A 22,360-nucleotide genomic window follows, 5' to 3' on the forward strand; every position below is an offset into this window, starting at 1 on the left:
ATATCTCCAACAGTCTTCCTATCTTCTATATTAGACATAGCATAAACTGTACAACTAGCCTTCCCTCTCAATCAACTCTGACCATAACAGCATACAGCTCACAGGCAGGGAAAGTTGATAATCTTGACCTACCCCTGGCTCTCTTCCTTTCCACATTTAGACTTGTGCATCTCTTGACCTAACTGGTTTCCACCCTCCGCTCCATATACCTACCATATCTACCCATCTCTATGCAAACTTTGTCAATATCCATCCACCTTCTTAGCTCTGAACAGGGCCTACTGTACTGTCTTACACCTGGTTATGGCCTTGAGTACAGATATGTTCAATTAAGGTTTAGCTATTAGTCACAATGGACTTACCATACAGCAGCAGGTGAAGTTTGTCCATCTCAGGTTAACTTCAGTTGGCTGGTTATGTTGATGATGCCACTTGGTGATGGTAGTAAAGTATTCTTCCCAGTGTCTACAGTGTCATACCTTCTGGTCCACTGCCTCAGGAAGATGGTACATCATGTCACCTACAAATGGGGATTCTTTCTTCAGTAATGTTAAGAAACAATGGTAAATAACCTAGTCATAATTTTGTCTCTTCAAATGTTAATACTATACCATAAAAAGTTAATTTATTTACCATATTACAGGGTGTCTACTGACCAGACAAACAAATCCTGGATTTTCCAGGTGTAAATTTGAAAAATTCAGGTACAATAATTCAGTATTTATTATGACAGAATAACAAAATTAAGGGTTTTCAATATGTATATACTGTTGGGAAATATTTAAAGAAAATATAAATTATATTAATCAAGAAATTGAAGATCCTTTCACGACCCATCCTAAGCCTAGTGATGAATCATCGGAAAGATACTAGTATTTTTTCTCCTCGGATTTGTGAGATTCACGTGGGTCAATTAGACATTCCAAAAAAGCTGGAAAACTGGCAAAAACAAAAAATCACACTCCTGATCAACCTACAGGATGATTCATGGTTAATATGTGGAATAATCCACTTAAATAAAGTCACTTAGTTTAAGAACAATTCAACTAACAATACTCATTACAGAATTATTATGAATAACTGTATATTTAGTTATTTGATCACTAACATGAAATATGATACTGTAGGTACACAAACAAGTCAGTTATTGAGTGGTCTATTACTGAAATTTGTTCCCAAAAGTTTAATTATTTACCTATTATAAAGTACATCATTAATTTATGGTAAGATTGATGTCAAAATAACAATATTTTGAAGTTAACTGAATTCACATAAAATTCCAAGTTCATTTGTAAAATTCTAAGCCTTTCCAGGTTTTCCAGACCCTGGGACAAACTTATCGGTACTAAAAACCTTAGACTGATAAAAATGAAGATACAGGTATTGTAATTTTGGAAGAAAATGTATATAAAGGTGATTTAAGAAGACTTTTAATAGTGTACCACATCATAGGTTATTATACAAATTAAACAAAATTAGAATTAACGATAATGCATTAAGACAGATCGAAGGATTCTTAACTGTTAGAATACAATGTGCAACAGTAAATAGAGCTAAATCTGTGGGTGAAAGTAACAAGTGGAGTTCCACAAGGATCAGTCCATGGAACAGTTTTACTTTTTATATCTGTCAACGATTTGCCAAATAACATCCGATCAGTTTGCAAAATGTTTGCCGACGACACAAAAATTCACTTATATGGCAGAGGAAGTGGCAACACATACTTTGGTTGGTTAAGTTAGGTACTACTCAGAAGAAAGAGAGACCCTCATTTTCTATTACTATGTGTTATTTAGCATTTGACTTACGACCTGGATGTCGGGTCCCTAACCCCGTCAGAAGTCGGGAGCAGCTGTATATTACAATGATATTCTATTAATATATAATACATTCATGGAAATATAATATTTTTTGCTGAAATGATACGTATTACAGTGGAAGGGTGGGATAAAATCACGGCGAAAATGTCGACTTTTTGCTTTCTTCGTTGTTCAAAAGATATTACCGTAATCGCTTTGAGAATGGTTTCAGTTAAAAAACTGTTGTATTACAATAATATTCTCTAATTGGCTTGAATAAATACTACGATGCCATATTTCCTGGATAAACTTCATTAAAATCACCCAAATCATTTTCCATATCGCCGTCTTCAGCACCAAACAGCTTCTCCCAGTCCTCTCATGAACAGAGGCTAGAAGATGCGTGTGTTTCGAATGGATTTTCAGTTAAAAACTGTTACATCACAAGTATGATATACCTATTTCTTTAGCCTGAATCAAGATATATTCTCGAGAAATAAATAGTAGTTTTGCTGAAGCGTGATGTATTTCAATGTAAATAGGATAAAATACATAGCGAAAACAAGGAGCTTTACCTAACCTTCCGATGTTCAGAGATTTTACCTGGATTTTTAATAGTTTTGGTTAAAATGCTGTTATATTACAATGATATTCTATTCATACTGTGCTTGATATATACATTCACGGAAATGTAATATTTTTGCTGAAATAGCGTATGTATTACAGTGGAAAGTGGGATAAAATCATAATGAAACAATCGACTTTTTGCTTTCTTTAGTTGTTCAAGTAGTTACACGTAATAAACTTTTTCGAATGGTTTTCAGTTAAAAAAAGCTGTTGTAATACAATAATATTCCTCTAATTGACTTGAATAAATACTTGAATATAGAAATATACAACATTTTGCAAACTACCTGTGTTTCGTGTAAGAATAATAAGTAATAATAGTAAACAATTTGCCTTGACAGTGTTTCCGACGCAGCGACCCTCGATTTATAGGACGATAGAATGTTTTTAGTGAAGGGTTTTGCTGTTCCATGCCCTCAAAAAGCTTGGTGCGACCTATAAATGGGCATATCATAAATTAATGATTTCTTGGTCAAAATCGAATTAGAGCCTATAAGCGGTAGAATTATGAAGCCAGTATATCTACGGTATATATAATACAGGTAAAAAATAATTGTCCAAAAAGAGCAAGCACATAAAGGAATATACACATTTCTTTATGCATAGTAAATGTATCCCCCCTCCACCCCCATTTTGAGAACCCGACCCCGAGGTGGGGCCACACCCTTTTCTTCAATCATATCTCCAGCAGTCTTCCCCTATATCATTAACTTTATTTCTAGACATAGCATATACCGTTAAGTTGGGTCAATAATCGACGATTATAAATTTTAAATCGGGATTTATCAATGAAATTATCCAACGCGGCAAAGTTAAAGACATCACCTAATGTAATTTTTTACTTGGTTTTGCTGCCCTGCATCTCTATGTATAAGCACATCATTGTCATTCTAAAAACCCATTTATTCATATTACACTATATAACATTCAAATCCACCGGCAGACTCCTCAGAAAGCGGGAAACACTGTTAAGGATAATTCACCTACTCAATGTTACCTGAACCATGTGTTGTATTGTACCGTGCAGTTATATAAAATGTTAATTGTATGCATTCATAGCATCAAGAGAATTCAGGGTATCCATAAGATCAGGAAGTCCAGTTGAGCAGACTAGCGTACTGTAGGACTAAGTGTGGATCACGGTTTGAAGGTCATACTTTTACGTCTGTGAACGTGCGAACATAACTACAGATATCATATGAAAATACATGAGAACAATGATCCTGGAAAAAAGGATAAAGAAGGTATCAGAACTATGTGAAGTGTTGGAAGTGATCTAGAAACTATGCTTCAAAAAAGAATATCTCGTATACCACGCCATGAAAATCGATGGAAATATGTTTGGGTTGGGCGCCTAGGCACGCCTCGAATTGCGGCGTTGATAATATAACCCAATAGATTTACGCAGGAACTAGCAAACCAGACTGCACCTTAGGATTAGAACATGTATTTTCTAAAGCATGGGGTCACAATAGATAATCAAAATGGAGATGTGGGAACCATAAGAATCCAAAGAAGTGAAAATTGAAGATTGAAGCTAATGAGCTAAACAGAGAAGTCGGGACTTCACGCCCTCAGTGATCTCTAGGCTTCTCCCAATACAGGTCAGTGTCCTTTATCATGCTATATTCAGCCCTAAAGGGACCTATCTAGCAGTTTTACATCTTGAAAAACCTTGCCTGATGTCAAAGGTAGTCATAGTATGCTAATGTGTGGCCAACTCCTCGGCAGTATTCTCAGTGATGCCGACTTCTCTACAGCATTACAGAGCCGGCGTTCCTGACCGCCTATCAGGCGTCAGCCATGACCACACTGTAAGAAGGCCACACCACAGTGGTCAGGCACTCCACTGTGAGCCTGTGGATCTGGCACACCACCCCAAATGAGTAAAACAAATAAGGAAGCGGCAACTCACAGTTTGTCACTGGGAAGCGACCTATAATACCAGGCGTAGAAATAGCACTGGTATGTCTCTTTAGTGTAGCCTACTCGTCTCTACCCACCGGGCGATTAATGCGAACAATTTGCCTGGAAATATACCTAGAAATTACAAGGAGTCCCACTTTCTGCAGGTGTGGAGGAGTAACGGTGTGTTGAGAGGGTGCTACTATGTACTGACAACCCGATGGGTGCTATATTCCATACAGGTGGAGCAGTCTACCGATGTTTAAGGGCAGTGTAAGAAAAGGAATGACCCAGGTGGTCTGAATTGTTCTATAATAAGTATGTGGATGACCGCCATTAATGTAAAGCGTCTGGGTGCTTATCTGGGTAACCAGCACATTTTCGTTGTTCTTCTGGACCGAACCAATTCATTTTGTGTTTTTACCAATATGCTTTTATAAGGAATCAATTAATTACAAGACACTATTTATGGTTTCATACTTTCCTTTATCGATCTGGTCAATGGAAACCTAACCCAATGCCTAGTCACCCTGCCGCTTTACTAATGAGCTACATGCTGTCCAGAGGGTCAGGTGGCAGCGACCCTTAGAAATTAAGATTAAGGATTAGAGTATTCGCTATAGCATTAGTGACCCACAGTCTGGCAGTATACCTATATAGAACCAAATGGTTTTAGTTATTTTTCCTTATAAAGTCTAGTTTGTCGTTGTAACATCTTGTTATGTACATCCTGGTTGTAATTTGTTACAAATTCCCATTTCTCTTGTTCTTTGTAGTAGATGCTAATATAAATGGTAGAAATTGAATATAATGTGCCTAACATCTGAAGCACTATCTTTCCTTCTCAGTAACAGTCTTTGGGACACCAGTCCAACTAAATATAATTACAGTTTGTATTTACTTTAAATACCATTTTTTAATTCCTAATAAAAATATCGTAGGTGTTAGTTTATGTTGTTTGTTTTTAAAAAGTAGCACAAAAACATATCACGACTTGCCTCAACATACATGCAAGAAAACATGACACACCTACACCATAGGGCCTTCTACGCATTAAAAATTGAAAGCGTAAATTCAAAAACCAGAAAAACAAGTTTAATGTTTTTGAAGTTCAAAACAACCATAAAATTTTGTTTTTTTAAGCTAGAAGGGGTTATTTTTTATCACGTGCAACAAATCCCTCTCTGGCGAACTGTGAAAACTGGGAGATTAATACTGTAATGTGAATAGTTATTATTTTTTATAAAGTTGAATGAGAACAACTACCGTGATGTACGGTTGTTTAATCTTCACGCAGAATAATGTATCTTTCTGCCAAAATGTTCTTATTATTGTGGACTATACTATAAAACAAGTTAATGGTCATAAAGCAACACTTGTGTGACACCCCCATAGACCCACCCCAAAAATGAAATAATAATAATAAACTCATTTATACTACAAATTATTTATCTTTCCGTCCTATTATTAGTCAAAGATTAATAATATTGTTAAAATATAATAAATTTATATTGATAATAATTATTGAGCTCTTACTTTGTTTAGTTCCTTCGTTTTATTATCCATGAAGATCGTAGTAACTTGAAGTTACGTAAATCCTGAGGAGTGCGTATAGCTTCAATGGCCTCATCATAATCAATCGGGTACAGTTTCATTATAACACTGAGTTAAGGGCTCACTTTCACTAGCATTCGTTGGGTCAGGCTCACTTTCATCACTATCAAGGTCTGTCTCATCACTGTCCACTTCTACCTCCTCACACACAGTCTGATGTTCTTGTTGTGATACATTAGTGTCACTGTTTATGTTATCATTAGTCTCACTGTCATCATTTTCATCTTCACTTTCATCGTCATTATTGCCGTCAGTGCATGTCACGTAACTGTACCGGAACAGTCTGCAATAAGGTCTTGTGATGCATAACAGTCACTTTTGTATGATGAGTACTATACCAAAATCACTATCACCAAGCATTCCTGGGGTGTCAACGTGAGCACTGTCGTCACTAAACACACGCTCAGGAATAATGGGCATGCAAATGTGATTCGCGGAATTGGCGATTCACGGCCATTTTGAGAACCTAACCCCCATGAATTTGGGGGGCCCCTGTGCTCTTCAATTATATCTCCAACAGTCTTCCCTATCATTAACTATATTAGACATAGCATAAACTGTACAACTAGCCTTCCCTCTCAATCAACTCTGACCATAACAGCATACAGCTCACAGGCAGGGAAAGTTGATAATCTTGACCTACCCCTGGCTCTCTTCCTTTCCACATTTAGACTTGTGCATCTCTTGACCTAACTGGTTTCCACCCTCCGCTCCATATACCTACACCATATCTACCCATCTCTATGCAAAACTTTGTCAATATCCATCCACCTTCTTAGCTCTGAACAGGGCCTACTGTACTGTCTTACACCCTGGTTATGGCCTTGAGTACAGATATGTTCAATTAAGAGTTTAGCTATTAGTCACAATGGACTTACCATACAGCAGCAGGTGAAGTTTGTGTCCATCTCAGGTTAACTTCAGTTGGCTGGTTATGTTGATGATGCCACTTGGTGATGGTAGTAAAGTATTCTTCCCAGTGTCTACAGTGTCATACCTTCTGGTCCACTGCCTCAGGAAGATGGTACATCATGTCACCTACAAATGGGGATTCTTTCTTCAGTAATGTTAAGAAACAATGGTAAAATAACCTAGTCATAATTTTGTCTCTTCAAATGTTAATACTATACCATAAAAAGTTAATTTATTTACCATATTACAGGGTGTCTACTGACCAGACAAAACAAAATTCCTTGGATTTTCCAGGTGTAAATTTGAAAAATTCCAGGTACAATAATTCAGTATTTATTATGACAGAATAACAAAATTAAAGGTTTTCAATATGTATATACTGTTGGGAAATATTTAAAGAAAATATAAAATATATTAATCAAGAAATTGAAGATCCTTTCACGACCCATCCTAAGCCTAGTGATGAAAATCGGCAAAGACCTTAACACCCCCCCCGGCCATATTTTTCTCCTCGGATTTGTGAGATTCACGTGGGTCGAATTAGACATTCTAAAAAAGCTGGAAAACTGGCAAAAAACAAAAAATCACACTCCTGATCAACCTACAGGATGATTCATGATTAATATGTGGAATAATCCACTTATATAAAGTCACTTAGTTATAAGAACAATTCAACTAACAATACTCATTACAGAATTATTATGAATAACTTGTAATATTTAGTTATTTGATCACTAACATGAAATATGATACTGTAGGTACACAAACAAGTCAGTTATTGGAGTGGTCTACCGTATACGTCGGCGTACAAGGCCACGAGGTGTATAAGACGACCCCCAAAACTTCCATTTAAAACGTAGGTTTTGAGCTATACTCACTGAAAAAGACTAACCCAAACCTGACACCACTGGGAGCTTATTGGCAAAATTTTGTCAACTACCTACCATAAAATGCATCAAACGTTACCAGATGGTGTAGTGTAAACACTAGTGACGTCACTTAGGCGTTTGTTATTTTACTGGAACTAATGTCGGTGTCGAGTAAAATTTTATTATTTTCTTGAAATGGATTTACGGATTTATTTGTGTATTTGTTTATTTATAATATATTGTAATATATTATAAATGTAGGCATAAAATACACTGCAGGTATTTTCTTTAATTTATAAACTTGCTTCGCGAGATGATCGGTAGGATTAGCTGTTTGTTTACTTCGGTGGCAGTTGCAAATGGCAGGCTGTGCATGATGATACCTGCAATTATTAGGCTGTTATTTTATGGTATTTACGGTATGTTAAACAGGTTTATAATACATTTTTTTATTTTAATATACCGGTAATCTTATTTTTTAATCCAGCTTCCCAAACGTAAGTTTCAGTAGAAAATAATTACTGTAGTGGTAGGACCATGGATTTAAAGCGAGTGTTTTACGATGTTTTCCATCACCACTGGTGACACACTAAACCACAGTATGTAGAGGTTCGGACTTTACACCTGGCGTTTAAGATGACCCATAATTGTGGGCTGATATTTTTAAGGTTCAAATTCCGTCTTATAGGCCAACATATACGGTATTACTGAAATTTGTTCCCAAAAGTTTAATTATTTACCTATTATACAGTACATCATTAATTTATGGTAAGATTGATGTCAAAATAACAATATTTTGAAGTTAACTGAATTCACATAAAATTCCAAGTTCATTTGTAAAATTCCCAGCCCTTTCCAGGTTTTCCAGACCCTGGGACAAACTTACTGGTACTAAAAACCTTAGACTGATAAAAATGAAGATACAGGTATTGTAAATTTTGAAGAAAATGTATATAAAGGTGATTTAAGAAGACTTTTAATAGTGTACCACATCATAGGTTATTATACAAATTAAACAAAATTAGAATTAACGATAATGCATTAAGACAGATCGAAGGATTCTTAACTGTTAGAATACAATGTGCAACAGTAAATAGAGCTAAATCTGTGGGTGAAAGTAACAAGTGGAGTTCCACAAGGATCAGTCCATGGAACAGTTTTACTTTTTATATCTGTCAACGATTTGCCAAATAACATCCGATCAGTTTGCAAAATGTTTGCCGACGACACAAAAATCTACGATATGGCAGAGGAAGTGGCAACACATACTTTGGTTGGTTAAGTTAGGTACTACTCAGAAGAAAGAGAGACCCTCATTTTCTATTACTATGTGTTATTTAAGCATTTCCGACTTACGACCTGGATGTCGGTCCCTAACCCCGTCGTAAGTCGGGGAGCAGCTGTATATTACAATGATATTCTATTAATACTGTGCTCGATATAATACATTCATGGAAATATAATATTTTTGCTGAAATGACGTACGTATTACAGTGGAAAGTGGGATAAAATCACGACGAAAACAATCGACTTTTGCTTTCTTTCGTTGTTCAAAAGATGTTACCGTAATCGCTTTTCGAATGGTTTTCAGTTAAAAAAACTGTTGTATTACAATAATATTCTATTCTAATTGACTTGAATAAATACTACGATACCATATTTCTGAATGTTTTCATTAAAATCCACCCAAATCATTTTCCATGTCATCGTCTTCAGCACCAAACAGCTTCTCCCAGTCCTCTCCTTGAACAGGGCTAGAGGGTACGTGTGTTTCGAATCGTTTTCAGTTAAAAAAACTGTTACATCACAAGTATATTATACCTAAACTGCGCCTGAATGAATATATTCTCGGAAATAAATAGTAGTTTTGCTGAAACGTGATGTATTTCAATGTAAAATAGGATAAAATACATGACGAAAACAAAAGACTTTACCTAACCTTCCGATGTTCAAGAGATTTTACTCGTTTTTTAATAGTTTTGGTTAAAATACTGTTATATTACAATGATATTCTATTCATACTGTGCTTGATATAATACATTCACGGAAATGTAATATTTTTGCTGAAATGACGTATGTATTACAGTGGAAAGTGGGATAAAATCATGACGAAAACAATCGACTTTTGCTTTCTTTCGTTGTTCAGAAGTAGTTACCGTAATCGCTTTTCGAATGGTTTTCAGTTAAAAAAAACTGTTGTTTTACAATAATATTCCCTCCTAATTGACTTGAATAAATACTTGAATGGAAATATACAATATTTTTGCTGAAACTACCTGTGTTTCAGTGTAAAGTGTCGTAATAATGGTAAACAATTTGCCTTCGGCGCTTGGTGTTTCCGGCACGGCGACCCTCAGTTTATAGGACATTAGAGTGTTTTTAGTGAAGGTTTTGCTGTTCCATTACCCTCAAAAACTTGGGTCGACCTATAAATGAGGCATATCATAAATTAATGATTTCTTGGTCAAAAAATCAGGGTCGACCTATAAACGAGGTAGAATTATAGACGAGTATATACGGTATATACAATACAGGTAAAAGAAATAATTGTCCAAAGAGCAAACACATAAAGGGAATATACATTTCTTTGTACGCAAGTAAAAATGTATCCCCCCTCCACCCCCATTTTGAGAACCCGACCCCCGAGAATTTGGGGCCCCCTTGTACTCTTCAATCATATCTCCAGCAGTCTTCCCTATCATTAACTTTATTAGACATAGCATATACCGTTAAGTTAGGTCAATAATCGACCGATTATAGAGAATTTTAAATCGGATTTATCAATGAAATTATTGGCACGGCAAAGTTAAAGACATCACCCTAATGTAATTTTTTACTTAGTTTTGCTGCCCACCTGCCATCTCCTATGTACTGCGCACATCATTGTCATTCCTAAAAACCCCATTTTATTCATATTACACTATATAACATTCAAATCCACCGCGCTTGTAGAATCTCAGAAAACGGGAAACACTGTTAAAGGATAATTCACCTACTCAATGTTACTAGACCATGTGTTGTACTGTACCCAGGTACAGTTATATAATGTTAATTGTATGCATTCATAGCATCAAGGAGAATTCAGGGTATCCATAAGATGATGGGGAAAGTCCAGTTGAGCCGGGCTAGCGTACTGTAGGACTAAGTGTGGATCACGGTTTGAAGGTCATACTTTTTACGTCTGTGAACGTGTAGCGAACATAACTTCCACAGATATCATATGAAAATACATGAGAACAATGATCTGGAAAAAGGATAAAGGTATCAGAACTATGTGAAGTGTTGGAAGTGATCTAGAAACTATGCTTCAAAAAGAATATCTCGTATACCCACGCCATGAAAATACGATGCTAGGCTCTGTTTGGGTTGGCGCCTAGGCCGCCTCGGGTGTGCCGCGTTGATATTATAACCCAATGAATTTACCCAGGAACTAGCAAACCAGACCCTTACCTTAGGATTAAGATATGTATTTCTAAAGCATGAGGTCACAATAGATAGGAAAATGGAGATGTGGGAACCATAAGAATCCAAAGTGAAAATTGAAGATTGGAAACTGTAGGCCTAAACAGAGAGGAGGGGGGAGTCGGGACTTCACCCTCAGTGATGCCTCGACTTCTCCCAATACAGGTCAGTGTCCTTTATCATGCTATATTCAGCCCTAAAAAGGACCTATCTAGCAGTTTTTACATCTTAAAACCTTGCCTGATGTCAAAGTGAAGTCATAGTGTACTAATGTGTGACGAAAGCCTCTCCGGCAGTATTCTCAGTGATGCCTCGACTTCTCCCAATACAGGACGACGCGTTCTGACCGCCTATCGGGCGTCAGCCATGACCACACTGTGAAGGCCACACCACAGTGGTCAGGCACTTCCACTGTGAGCCTGTGGATCCCCAGCACACCACCCCAAATGAGTAAAACAAATAAGGAAACGCTTGAGAAACTCCGCGGTTGTCACTTGGAGCGACCTATAATACCAGGCGTAGAAATAGCACTGGTATGTCTCTTGGTGTAGCCCTCGTCTCTACCCACCGAGGGCGGTGTGCGAACGAGGTGCCTGTTAGGTATACCTAGAAATTACAAGGAGTCCCATACCTGCAGGTGTGGAGGGTAACGGGTGTGTTGAGAGGGTGCTACTATGTATGACAACCGATGGTGCTATATTCCATACAGGTGGAGCAGTCTGATGTTTTAAGGGGTAGTGTAAGAAGGAATGACCGAGGTAAGGTGGTCACAGATTGTTACGCAATAAGTATGTGGATGACACGCCATTAATGTAAGACGTCTGGTGCCCATCTGGGTAACCAACATTTTCGTTGTTCTTCTGAGATAGACCAATTCATTTGTATGTTTTTTACCAATATGCTTTATAAGGAATCAATTAATTAAGACATGTTATGGTTTCACCCTTCTTTCCCCTTATCGATCTGGTCAATGGAAAACCTAACCCAATGCCTAGTCCACCCTGCACGCTACCTAATGAGCTACATGCTGTCCAGAGGGGGTCAGGTGGCAGCGACCCTTAGAAATTAAGATTAGAGTTAAGTATTCCGCCTTAGCATTAGTGACCCCCAGTCTGGCAGTATACCTATATGGGGAGCAAATGGTTTTAGTTATTTTCCACCTTATAAAGTCTAGTTTGTGTCGTTGTAACATCTTGTTATGTACATCCTGGTTGTAATTTGTTACAAATTCCCATTTCTCTTGTTCTTTGTGGTCATTGTAGATGCTAATATAAATGGTAGAGTGAATAAAATGTACCTAACATCTGAAGCACTATCTTTCCTTCTCAGTAACAGTCTGTTTGGGACCTCAGTGTTTAAATATAATTACAGTTTGTATTTACTTTAAATACCACATTTTTTTTTTAATTCCAATAAAAAATACGTAGGTGTTGGTTGTATTTGTTTGTTTTTAAAGTAGCACAAAAACATATCCCGAGCTTGCCTCAACATACACATGCAAGAAAACATGACACACCTACACCATAGGAGGCGCTACGCATTAAAAGGGGTGAAGCGCCAAATTCAAAAACCAGAGAAAAACAAGTTTAATGTTTTTTGAAGTTCAAACAACCATAAAATTTTTGTTTTTTAAGCTAGAGGGTTATTTTTTTATCGTGCAGCTCAATCCCTCTCACAGCGAACTGTGAAAACTGGAAGTTAATACTGTACTGTGAATAGTTATTATTTTATCGCAAGTTGAATGAGAACAACTACCCGTGATGTACAGTTGTTTAATCTTCACACCCAGAATAATCGCATCTTTCTGCCAAATGTTCTTATTATTGTGGACTAATACTGTAAAACAAGTTAATGGTCACCAAAAACAGCACTTGTGTGACACCCCCCCCATAGACCCACCCCAAAAAATGAAATAATAATAATAAACTCATTTGTCTACAAGTATTTATCTTTCCGTCCCTATTATTAGTCAAAGATTAATAATATTGTTAAGTATAATAGTGAGTAATAATAAGAAACCACTACGCCCATCTCCCCCCCCCCATGTAATTAACATACGAATATAAAGGCGGAGAAAGTTTGCATAATCTTTGGTAAAAACAATATTATGATAATAGTATTACAATCTTACTTTGTTTAGTTCCTTCGTTTTATTATCCATGAAGATCGTAGTAACTTGAAGTTACGTAAATCCTGAGGAGTGCGTATAGCTTCAATGGCCTCATCATAATCAATCGGGTACAGTTTCATTATAACACTGAGTTAAGGGCTCACTTTCACTAGCATTTGTTGGGTCAGGCTCACTTTCATCACTATCAAGGTCTGTCTCATCACTGTCCACTTCTACCTCCTCACACACAGTCTGATGTTCTTGTTGTGATACATTAGTGTCACTGTTTATGTTATCATTAGTCTCACTGTCATCATTTTCATCTTCACTTTCATCGTCATTATTGCCGTCAGTGCATGTCACGTAACTGTACCGGAACAGTCTGCAATAAGGTCTTGTGATGCATAACAGTCACTTTTGTATGATGAGTACTATACCAAAATCACTATCACCAAGCATTCCTGGGGTGTCAACGTGAGCACTGTCGTCACTAAACACACGCTCAGGAATAATGGGCATGCAAATGTGATTCGCGGAATTGGCGATTCACGGCCATTTTGAGAACCTAACCCCCATGAATTTGGGGGGCCCCTGTGCTCTTCAATTATATCTCCAACAGTCTTCCCTATCATTAACTATATTAGACATAGCATAAACTGTACAACTAGCCTTCCCTCTCAATCAACTCTGACCATAACAGCATACAGCTCACAGGCAGGGAAAGTTGATAATCTTGACCTACCCCTGGCTCTCTTCCTTTCCACATTTAGACTTGTCCATCTCTTGACCTAACTGGTTTCCACCCTCCGCTCCATATACCTACACCATATCTACCCATCTCTATGCAAAACTTTGTCAATATCCATCCACCTTCTTAGCTCTGAACAGGGCCTACTGTACTGTCTTACACCCTGGTTATGGCCTTGAGTACAGATATGTTCAATTAAGAGTTTAGCTATTAGTCACAATGGACTTACCATACAGCAGCAGGTGAAGTTTGTGTCCATCTCAGGTTAACTTCAGTTGGCTGGTTATGTTGATGATGCCACTTGGTGATGGTAGTAAAGTATTCTTCCCAGTGTCTACAGTGTCATACCTTCTGGTCCACTGCCTCAGGAAGATGGTACATCATGTCACCTACAAATGGGGATTCTTTCTTCAGTAATGTTAAGAAACAATGGTAAAATAACCTAGTCATAATTTTGTCTCTTGAAATGTTAATACTATACCATAAAAAGTTAATTTATTTACCATATTACAGGGTGTCTACTGACCAGACAAAACAAAATTCCCTGGATTTTCCAGGTGTAAATTTGAAAAATTCCAGGTACAATAATTCAGTATTTATTATGACAATAACAAAATTAAAGGTTTTCAATAATATGTATATACTGTTGGGAAATATTTAAAGAAAATATAAATTATATTAATCAAGAAATTGAAGATCCTTTCACGACCCATCCTAAGCCTAGTGATGAACATCGGCAAAGACCTTAACACCCCCCCCCCCCATATTTTTCTCCTCGGATTTGTGAGATTCACGTGGGTCGAATTAGACATTCCAAAATAGCTGGAAAACTGGCAAAAACAAAAAAATCACACTCCTGATCAACCTACAGGATGATTCATGATTAATATGTGGAATAATCCACTTAAATAAAGTCACTTAGTTATAAGAACAATTCAACTAACAATACTCATTACAGAATTATTATGAATAACCTGTAATATTTAGTTATTTGATCACTAACATGAAATATGATACTGTAGGTACACAAACAAGTCAGTTATTGGAGTGGTCTATTACTGAAATTTGTTCCCAAAAGTTTAATTATTTACCTATTATAAAGTACATCATTAATTTATGGTAAGATTGATGTCAAAATAACAATATTTTGAAGTTAACTGAATTCACATAAAATTCCAAGTTCATTTGTAAAATTCCCAGCCCTTTCCAGGTTTTCCAGACCCTGGGACAAACTTACCGGTACTAAAAACCTTAGACTGATAAAAATGAAGATACAGGTATTGTAAATTTTGAAGAAAATGTATATAAAGGTGATTTAAGAAGACTTTTAATAGTGTACCACATCATAGGTTATTATACAAATTAAACAAAATTAGAATTAACGATAATGCATTAAGACAGATCGAAGGATTCTTAACTGTTAGAATACAATGTGCAACAGTAAATAGAGCTAAATCTGTGGGTGAAAGTAACAAGTGGAGTTCCACAAGGATCAGTCCATGGAACAGTTTTACTTTTTATATCTGTCAACGATTTGCCAAATAACATCCGATCAGTTTGCAAAATGTTTGCCGACGACACAAAAATCTACGATATGGCAGAGGAAGTGGCAACACATACTTTGGTTGGTTAAGTTAGGTACTACTCAGAAGAAAGAGAGACCCTCATTTTCTATTACTATGTGTTATTTAAGCATTTCCGACTTACGACCTGGATGTCGGTCCCTAACCCCGTCGTAAGTCGGGGAGCAGCTGTATATTACAATGATATTCTATTAATACTGTGCTCGATATAATACATTAACGGAAATATAATATTTTTGCTGAAATGACGTACGTATTACAGTGGAAAGTGGGATAAAATCACGACGAAAACAATCGACTTCCGCTTTCTTTCGTTGTTCAGAAGAAGTTACCGTAATCGCTTTTCGAATGGTTTTCAGTTAAAAAAAACTGTTGTATTACAATAATATTCCCTCCTAATCGACTTGAATAAATACTTGAATGAAATATACAATATTTTTGCTGAAACTACCCATGTTTCAGTGTAAAGTGTCGTAATAATGGTAAACAATTTGCCTTCGGCGCTTGGTGTTTCCGGCACGGCGACCCTCAGTTTATAGGACATTAGAGTGTTTTTAGTGAAGGTTTTGCTGTTCCATTACCCTCAAAAGCTTGGGTCGACCTATAAATGAGGCATATCATAAATTAATGATTTCTTGGTCAAAAAATCAGGGTCGACCTATAAACGAGGTAGAATTATAGACGAGTATATACGGTATATACAATACAGGTAAAAGAAATAATTGTCCTAAGGGCAAACACATAAAGGGAATACAGTATACATTTCTTTGTACGCAAGTAAAAATTTATCCCCCCCTCCACCCCCATTTTGAGAACCCGACCCCCGCGAATTTGGGGGGTCCCCCCTGTGCTCTTCAATCATATCTCCAGCAGTCTTCCCTATCATTAACTTTATTAGACATAGCATATACCGTTAACTTAGGTACTACTAGGTTCTAATAAAAGCAAGATTGAGCCGATAAGTAATTTAGCCAATTACTGATTAATCGGTGGTTAATAATCGACCGATTATAAAGAATTTTAAATCGGATTTATCAATGAAATTATTGGTAACACAGAGTTAAAGACATCACCCTAATGTAATTTTTTACTAAGTTTTGCTGCCCACCTGCCATCTCCTATATGGGGAGCAAATGGTTTTAGTTATTTTCCACCTTATAAAGTCTAGTTTGTGTCGTGACATCTTGTTATGTACATCCTGGTTGTAATTTGTTACAAATTCCCATTTCTCTTGTTCTTTGTGGTCATTGTAGATGCTAATATAAAAGGTAGAGTGAATATAATGTACCTAACATCTGAAGCACTATCTTTCCTTCTCAGTAACAGTCTGTTTGGGACCTCAGTGTTTAAATATAATTACAGTTTGTATTTACTTTAAATACCACTTTTTTTTTTAATTCTAATAAAAAATACGTAGGTGTTGGTTGTATTTGTTTGTTTTTAAAGTAGCACAAAAACATATCCCGAGCTTGCCTCAACATACACATGCAAGAAAACATGACACACCTACACCATAGGAGGCGCTCTTGTTCGTCTTGGATTCTGAGATTCTTACACAACGCCACATATGTTGGTCTTTGCGATATTTACATTGTCTTGCTCTTAGTACACTTTATTGAGGTTGGAAGAACACCATGCGATCGAAAAAATGCTACAGTCTCTTCGTTTTTTTCCCAAAAACTTGCAATCAGCTCCATATAATAGAAGTGACACCCATCGCAGACTTCCATGGTCGGAACTGAACTTGAATTTCGAAATATGAGACCCAAAATAAAAATCGATGTTGATTGGGCCAAAAATACCACGAATTAAACCCAAAATCATTTTAATTGGTTGCAAAAAAAAAAAAAAAAACGCTTTTGATTGGTCGCGTGAAGTGTATGGGAACGCATGCGCGTGATGATTTATGAAGGAGACAAGCAGTGTGAGAGGTGAGGTTGGCGATAAATGGCGGAGATTAATGGAAGAAAATCGAGAAAATTTTGGATTTGCTTTCTCCGTTATTACACATTTGAGACGGTTATGTAATAGATGAAAATGATCTTATAATTAAACGTCTTATTAAAATATGATCATAGATTAGTGGTAGGAACGTGGAATGTTTAAACGCAATAATACCTAAATTAGACAAATTTAAATTTAGGCACAAAATAGGTAAACATTGGTTTGGAAATAGAGTAGTGGACGAGTGGAACAAGTTACCAAACATCATCATTAACTAGAATACGCTGGATAGCTTCAAACATACAGTAGGTTGGATGGATATTATGAGCAATGGGGTTGGGTGTAAACGGGACTGCCAAGTATGGGCAGTAGGCAGCTACCAAACAGGGAGGTACTACTGCATGGGAAGCTTAATGGTAGACCCTGTTGTCATATGTGACCAAGTCCCAGGTTGCTTATCTGACTTTCTACCTCATTTACACACACAAATGCACAGGGTTTCAATTGTTTCTCTTACTTTGACAACACAACATACATATACAGTAATGTTTCTCACTATTGATTTTTCTTCTTTATGGTTCTTTAATATTATTATTATTATTATTATTATTATTAGTGTTATTACTATCATTATAATTTTATTATTTTATTTTGATTTTTTGTATTTATTATAAATTTTATTTACTATGAATTATTATTATTATTATTATTATTATTATTATTATTATTATTATTATTATTATTATTATTACATTTTCTCCCCCTATAGGGCCCTGCTGTGGGTCAGTGACCTGTGTGGGCTATTAATCCCCGTACAAAACAACAAAATGGACAAATAGGCTCTACTGGCCTATAAAAATAGCCACCATATCCTAACTACATTAAAAATCAAACCAATTCTTTAAACCTCTGTGTATTTTGTGGGGTTATAAATATTGAGGTAATTAAATGGTTCGTAGCGAAGCATTTAAATCACCTCACCATAAACAATGTCGTGTTTACGATATATCAGCCCAAAATAATAGTTAAATAATAAGTAGGGTGAATCATTGTCTAATATATGGTGTAATATCATCTATAAAGTACAGTACATACCGACTTATTTCCCGTCCACACAAATGGCCGCGACTTCCTCATCCAGCGGCCGCCATCTTTGATGTGTTCGAGTTCCTGCGTCAAGTCACCAAACTTTTTATATTTATCTTAAATTATTTACGAATGATTTGTATTTTGTATTTTAAATATATGTGTAAATAATACCAATTGAAATATTAATCTATACCATAACGGTATATTACATTAATTATTAATACGCTCCTTTGAAGGACTGTCAACTGTTCGTACACCTCAAATCACTCACTTGTCATCCTCGTTTAAATGATTGATAATTGCATATTTATTGAGTAAAATCATCATATAACTTTACAGTTAATTTGACATGTATGCAGAAATTAAAGATATACAGTTCAGTATGCATATAGACAACGCAGGTACACAGTATACATACCTAGACTGGCTGGAGGTAACGAGCTGTTCACTGTTGCGCCTCACTCCTTGGCCCGGGTCAATGTGAGACCTTAAGGTTTTATCCAGAAATGGCATTGGATAATGAAGGACAAACTCAACAGGAGCAAATGAGGACTAAAAATGAATGGGCAAAGATGAAATACACATATAGTAATGTAGCTTCATTTAAAAGATTCGATTGTCAGTTTGTAAAATTGAAGGTCAGCCTTCACAACTCCTGAGCCATGGACAGACGGCAGTTACCATCCCATCCCAGACCCCTTTAGAAAATGACGTCTTTTAGTCCCTAATATAGGCCACCCAACCAACAAGTTGAGTGTCCTGGGCCATGAAGTGGCCTTAGGTCACTTGAGTGGCCATGTGGAGTCTGGACCGACAAGAGCCATTATCCCACCTGCCACCTCTGGAGGAGTCAGGGATGCGGCCCTAGGTGATGACGACCATCAAATCCTATGTTATGTCATCACTGCAATCCCTTAAAGCTTGTTTGGGCAAGTAATGACATCCCCAAAACAAAACTGTCAGTCAATTACAAACAGCCGTCCTAATTCTAGGACATACAATATACCCCATTAAAGGAGCTGAAACACGCCGAGGGACACAGCAGCGTGTATATAGAGAATGCCGTAATTTAAAGTACCGTACATGTATTCAAACAATACACACAGACAGTGAGGGTAAACAATTAATGGTAAACACTGAGTTTCCTCATAAATTACTGCTTTGACGGGAAAAAAGTTGTTGACTTATTTAGAGAACTCTTCTTGTGAATATTGGTCATCATAAAACTGTATCTATGTTAGGTTCACTTTATTCCCTCGACACGTCCATAGTTGAGACAGGCACAAGCCACCTGCCACCAAAACTCAAACTCCTACTGTCTTTTATAAACAAGATCACTTTTCATTTACATTTCATTCAAGAACAGTAAATAGATTTGACCACACATTAATGTCTGTATTCTTATTCTTAACATGACAAATAATGTATCCCAAAAGCTTATACTGTCGGTGTCTTTTGGGGCTTGGATATATTTCTCAACATACACTATTCATTACAACCGCCAGGTCTATTTCACATGCAATTACTGCTCTCATGAGATGCATCCCAGTTGTACACATCACTTAGCTAATTATCTAAACCTATTCACTTTAATAATGACTTGTACCTCTTCCACAACTTTCTTCTTGTTGGGTGATGTTTCCCAACTTTCTCAAATACTACATTACTGTCTCCATGGTCGGTGTACTGATAAAATAGTCCAGTTATGTTAGATACAACTCGGGTATAGTACTTCATTATTATACCATCCTAATTCTATGCAAATCCATTTATTTTAAATTTTCATTATTCACTTTCTTCATTTCTCCCACTTTGCAATCGTGGAATTTCTGCCATCTTGTGTCTATCAATCCACATGCACCTTACAACTGTAGTGTGTCTGTATAGCAAAATTAAGCCTAACTTGTGAATAAAGATCACTTGCCCATCAGAGAACACTGCTCTACAGTATGTATCTCATAGACTATTAAAGAAAATAAATATCTAGGCCACCTCTGAGTGTAAAGCTGTTAAGCAAACTGTACTGTAACCATTATTCTCAGCCCTGGAGAACCTGCTATCTTATAAGCTCTAACATGGAGGGAGACTACTTAATTGTCTTACGGAACCCACAGAGCTCACACCAGGAAGCCTGTCACCAATTTTTTCCCCAGGGATTAGCCCACCCGGGCACCAACCCACATCAGGGCGTGGGTGGTGAAAAATGAATAAATTCGACCATAAATACAGAAATTAAAATAAAAAAATAAGAGACCAATAGTGAAAATAGATATATACAGTATGTTGTGCTGTCAAAGTACGAGAAACAATTGAAACTTTACAATTGTGTAAATAAGGCAGAAAGTCAATCAGCAATCTGTGACTTGGTCACAATTTATAGTGATGCCATATGGCAGCAGGGTCTACCATTAGACAACACATTATGCTTCCAATATCTTCCCAGGCTGTAGTACCTCCCTGTTTGGTAGCTGCCTACTAACTGCTACCTAAGAATCATCAATACCATTTACAGTACAGCCATTTTTCATGCTTGTGTGAATTACCTGATGGTAATTACTAACCAACTTCTACATACTGTAGTAGCAGCTGGGCATTATAATGTAGGATATAATATAGAACCTACAAAAGCCCTCTTATAGCTGGCAAGGCATGGGCGCTACTCCATGAGGTAATCAAAGGTTACCTGCCTACCTAATGTTGCAATTGCAGGTGACTTCCTTTTTTTTAAGTAACCTTTGGTAGTTATCAGCACTGTAGCACCCTTGGCAATACTGCAGCTGCTCAGTTTAAAGAAAATGCAGCACTACAATTTCCTAAGTACAGTAACTAGAAGTGAAGTAAAGGGTAACAGTAATCACTGAGGTAGGATATGTAACAACACACAACATTGGGGGAGTGGAAACATTTAGACACTTGTCAGTTTTACTATGATTATTACATTAACTAATAATAAAAGTTAGATACAGGGAATTATACATTTTAAGAAATAAATTTTATAATTTTTACAACATATTTATTTGACAAAAGACTACATATTACCTATTCCTACTCATCTCTTTCTACAGCTACAAAGTATGAATAATTATAAAAATCTTGAAGAGTTGATTTGTCCACTATTACAATATTTTCAAGCCTATTCAATTCTAAGCAGCATAACATTATTTATGCTGTAATTGTCCTATTTTCCAACATTAAAAATTATTAACCAAACCACTTACGGTAGTTTAGCTGGACCAGCAGATGTAAATGACTTATTTTAGGTAAAAAGTTTTTCACTTTGTACAACTGGACATGTTAGGACCCTGTTTTTATATATGACAGACACAAGTAATATGACCATAATGTTTACCACAGGTGACCAGATACACGTGAAGTGATATTGCCTATTATAACAGTGGTGCCAGGATGATTAGGCACAAAGGAATAGTCCCTGTCTTCCTGGTAACAGAAAAAACTCCATACAGTATACACACATTAACAGTGGTATTCATATCCTATTAAAATATCATGTCCAGTTGCATTTTAATTTGGCAAACATGTACAGCGCTTTTAAAATTTCTTAATATAATTATATATGTCTTAGAAATGTTTTCTTGCACAAAGGAAATTCCCATAAAAACATAATTATATACGGTATTGTGTTGGCATTTAAGAATATGTATTCGTGTGGTTATGTATACTGTACTCGGCCCTGGCAT

The 22,360-nt window shown here is 36.5% G+C and overlaps 1 long non-coding RNA gene across 1 annotated transcript; it reads right to left on the reverse strand.

Annotated features, from left to right (window-relative positions):
- Positions 1 to 374: 374 nt before the first annotated feature.
- Positions 375 to 20,899, reverse strand: LOC121869408. Its single transcript, XR_006089544.1, has 5 exons — positions 19,081 to 20,899; positions 18,669 to 18,743; positions 14,276 to 14,435; positions 6,824 to 6,983; positions 375 to 520 (listed from the first exon to the last, which is right to left on the reverse strand). It is a non-coding gene; the product is annotated as an uncharacterized LOC121869408 (long non-coding RNA).
- Between the last annotated feature and the right edge of the window lie 1,461 nt (positions 20,900 to 22,360).

The sequence above is a fragment of the Homarus americanus genome, unplaced genomic scaffold (assembly GCF_018991925.1).
Source record: "Homarus americanus isolate GMGI-L3 unplaced genomic scaffold, GMGI_Hamer_2.0 scaffold575, whole genome shotgun sequence".
Classification (NCBI taxonomy): domain Eukaryota; kingdom Metazoa; phylum Arthropoda; class Malacostraca; order Decapoda; family Nephropidae; genus Homarus; species Homarus americanus.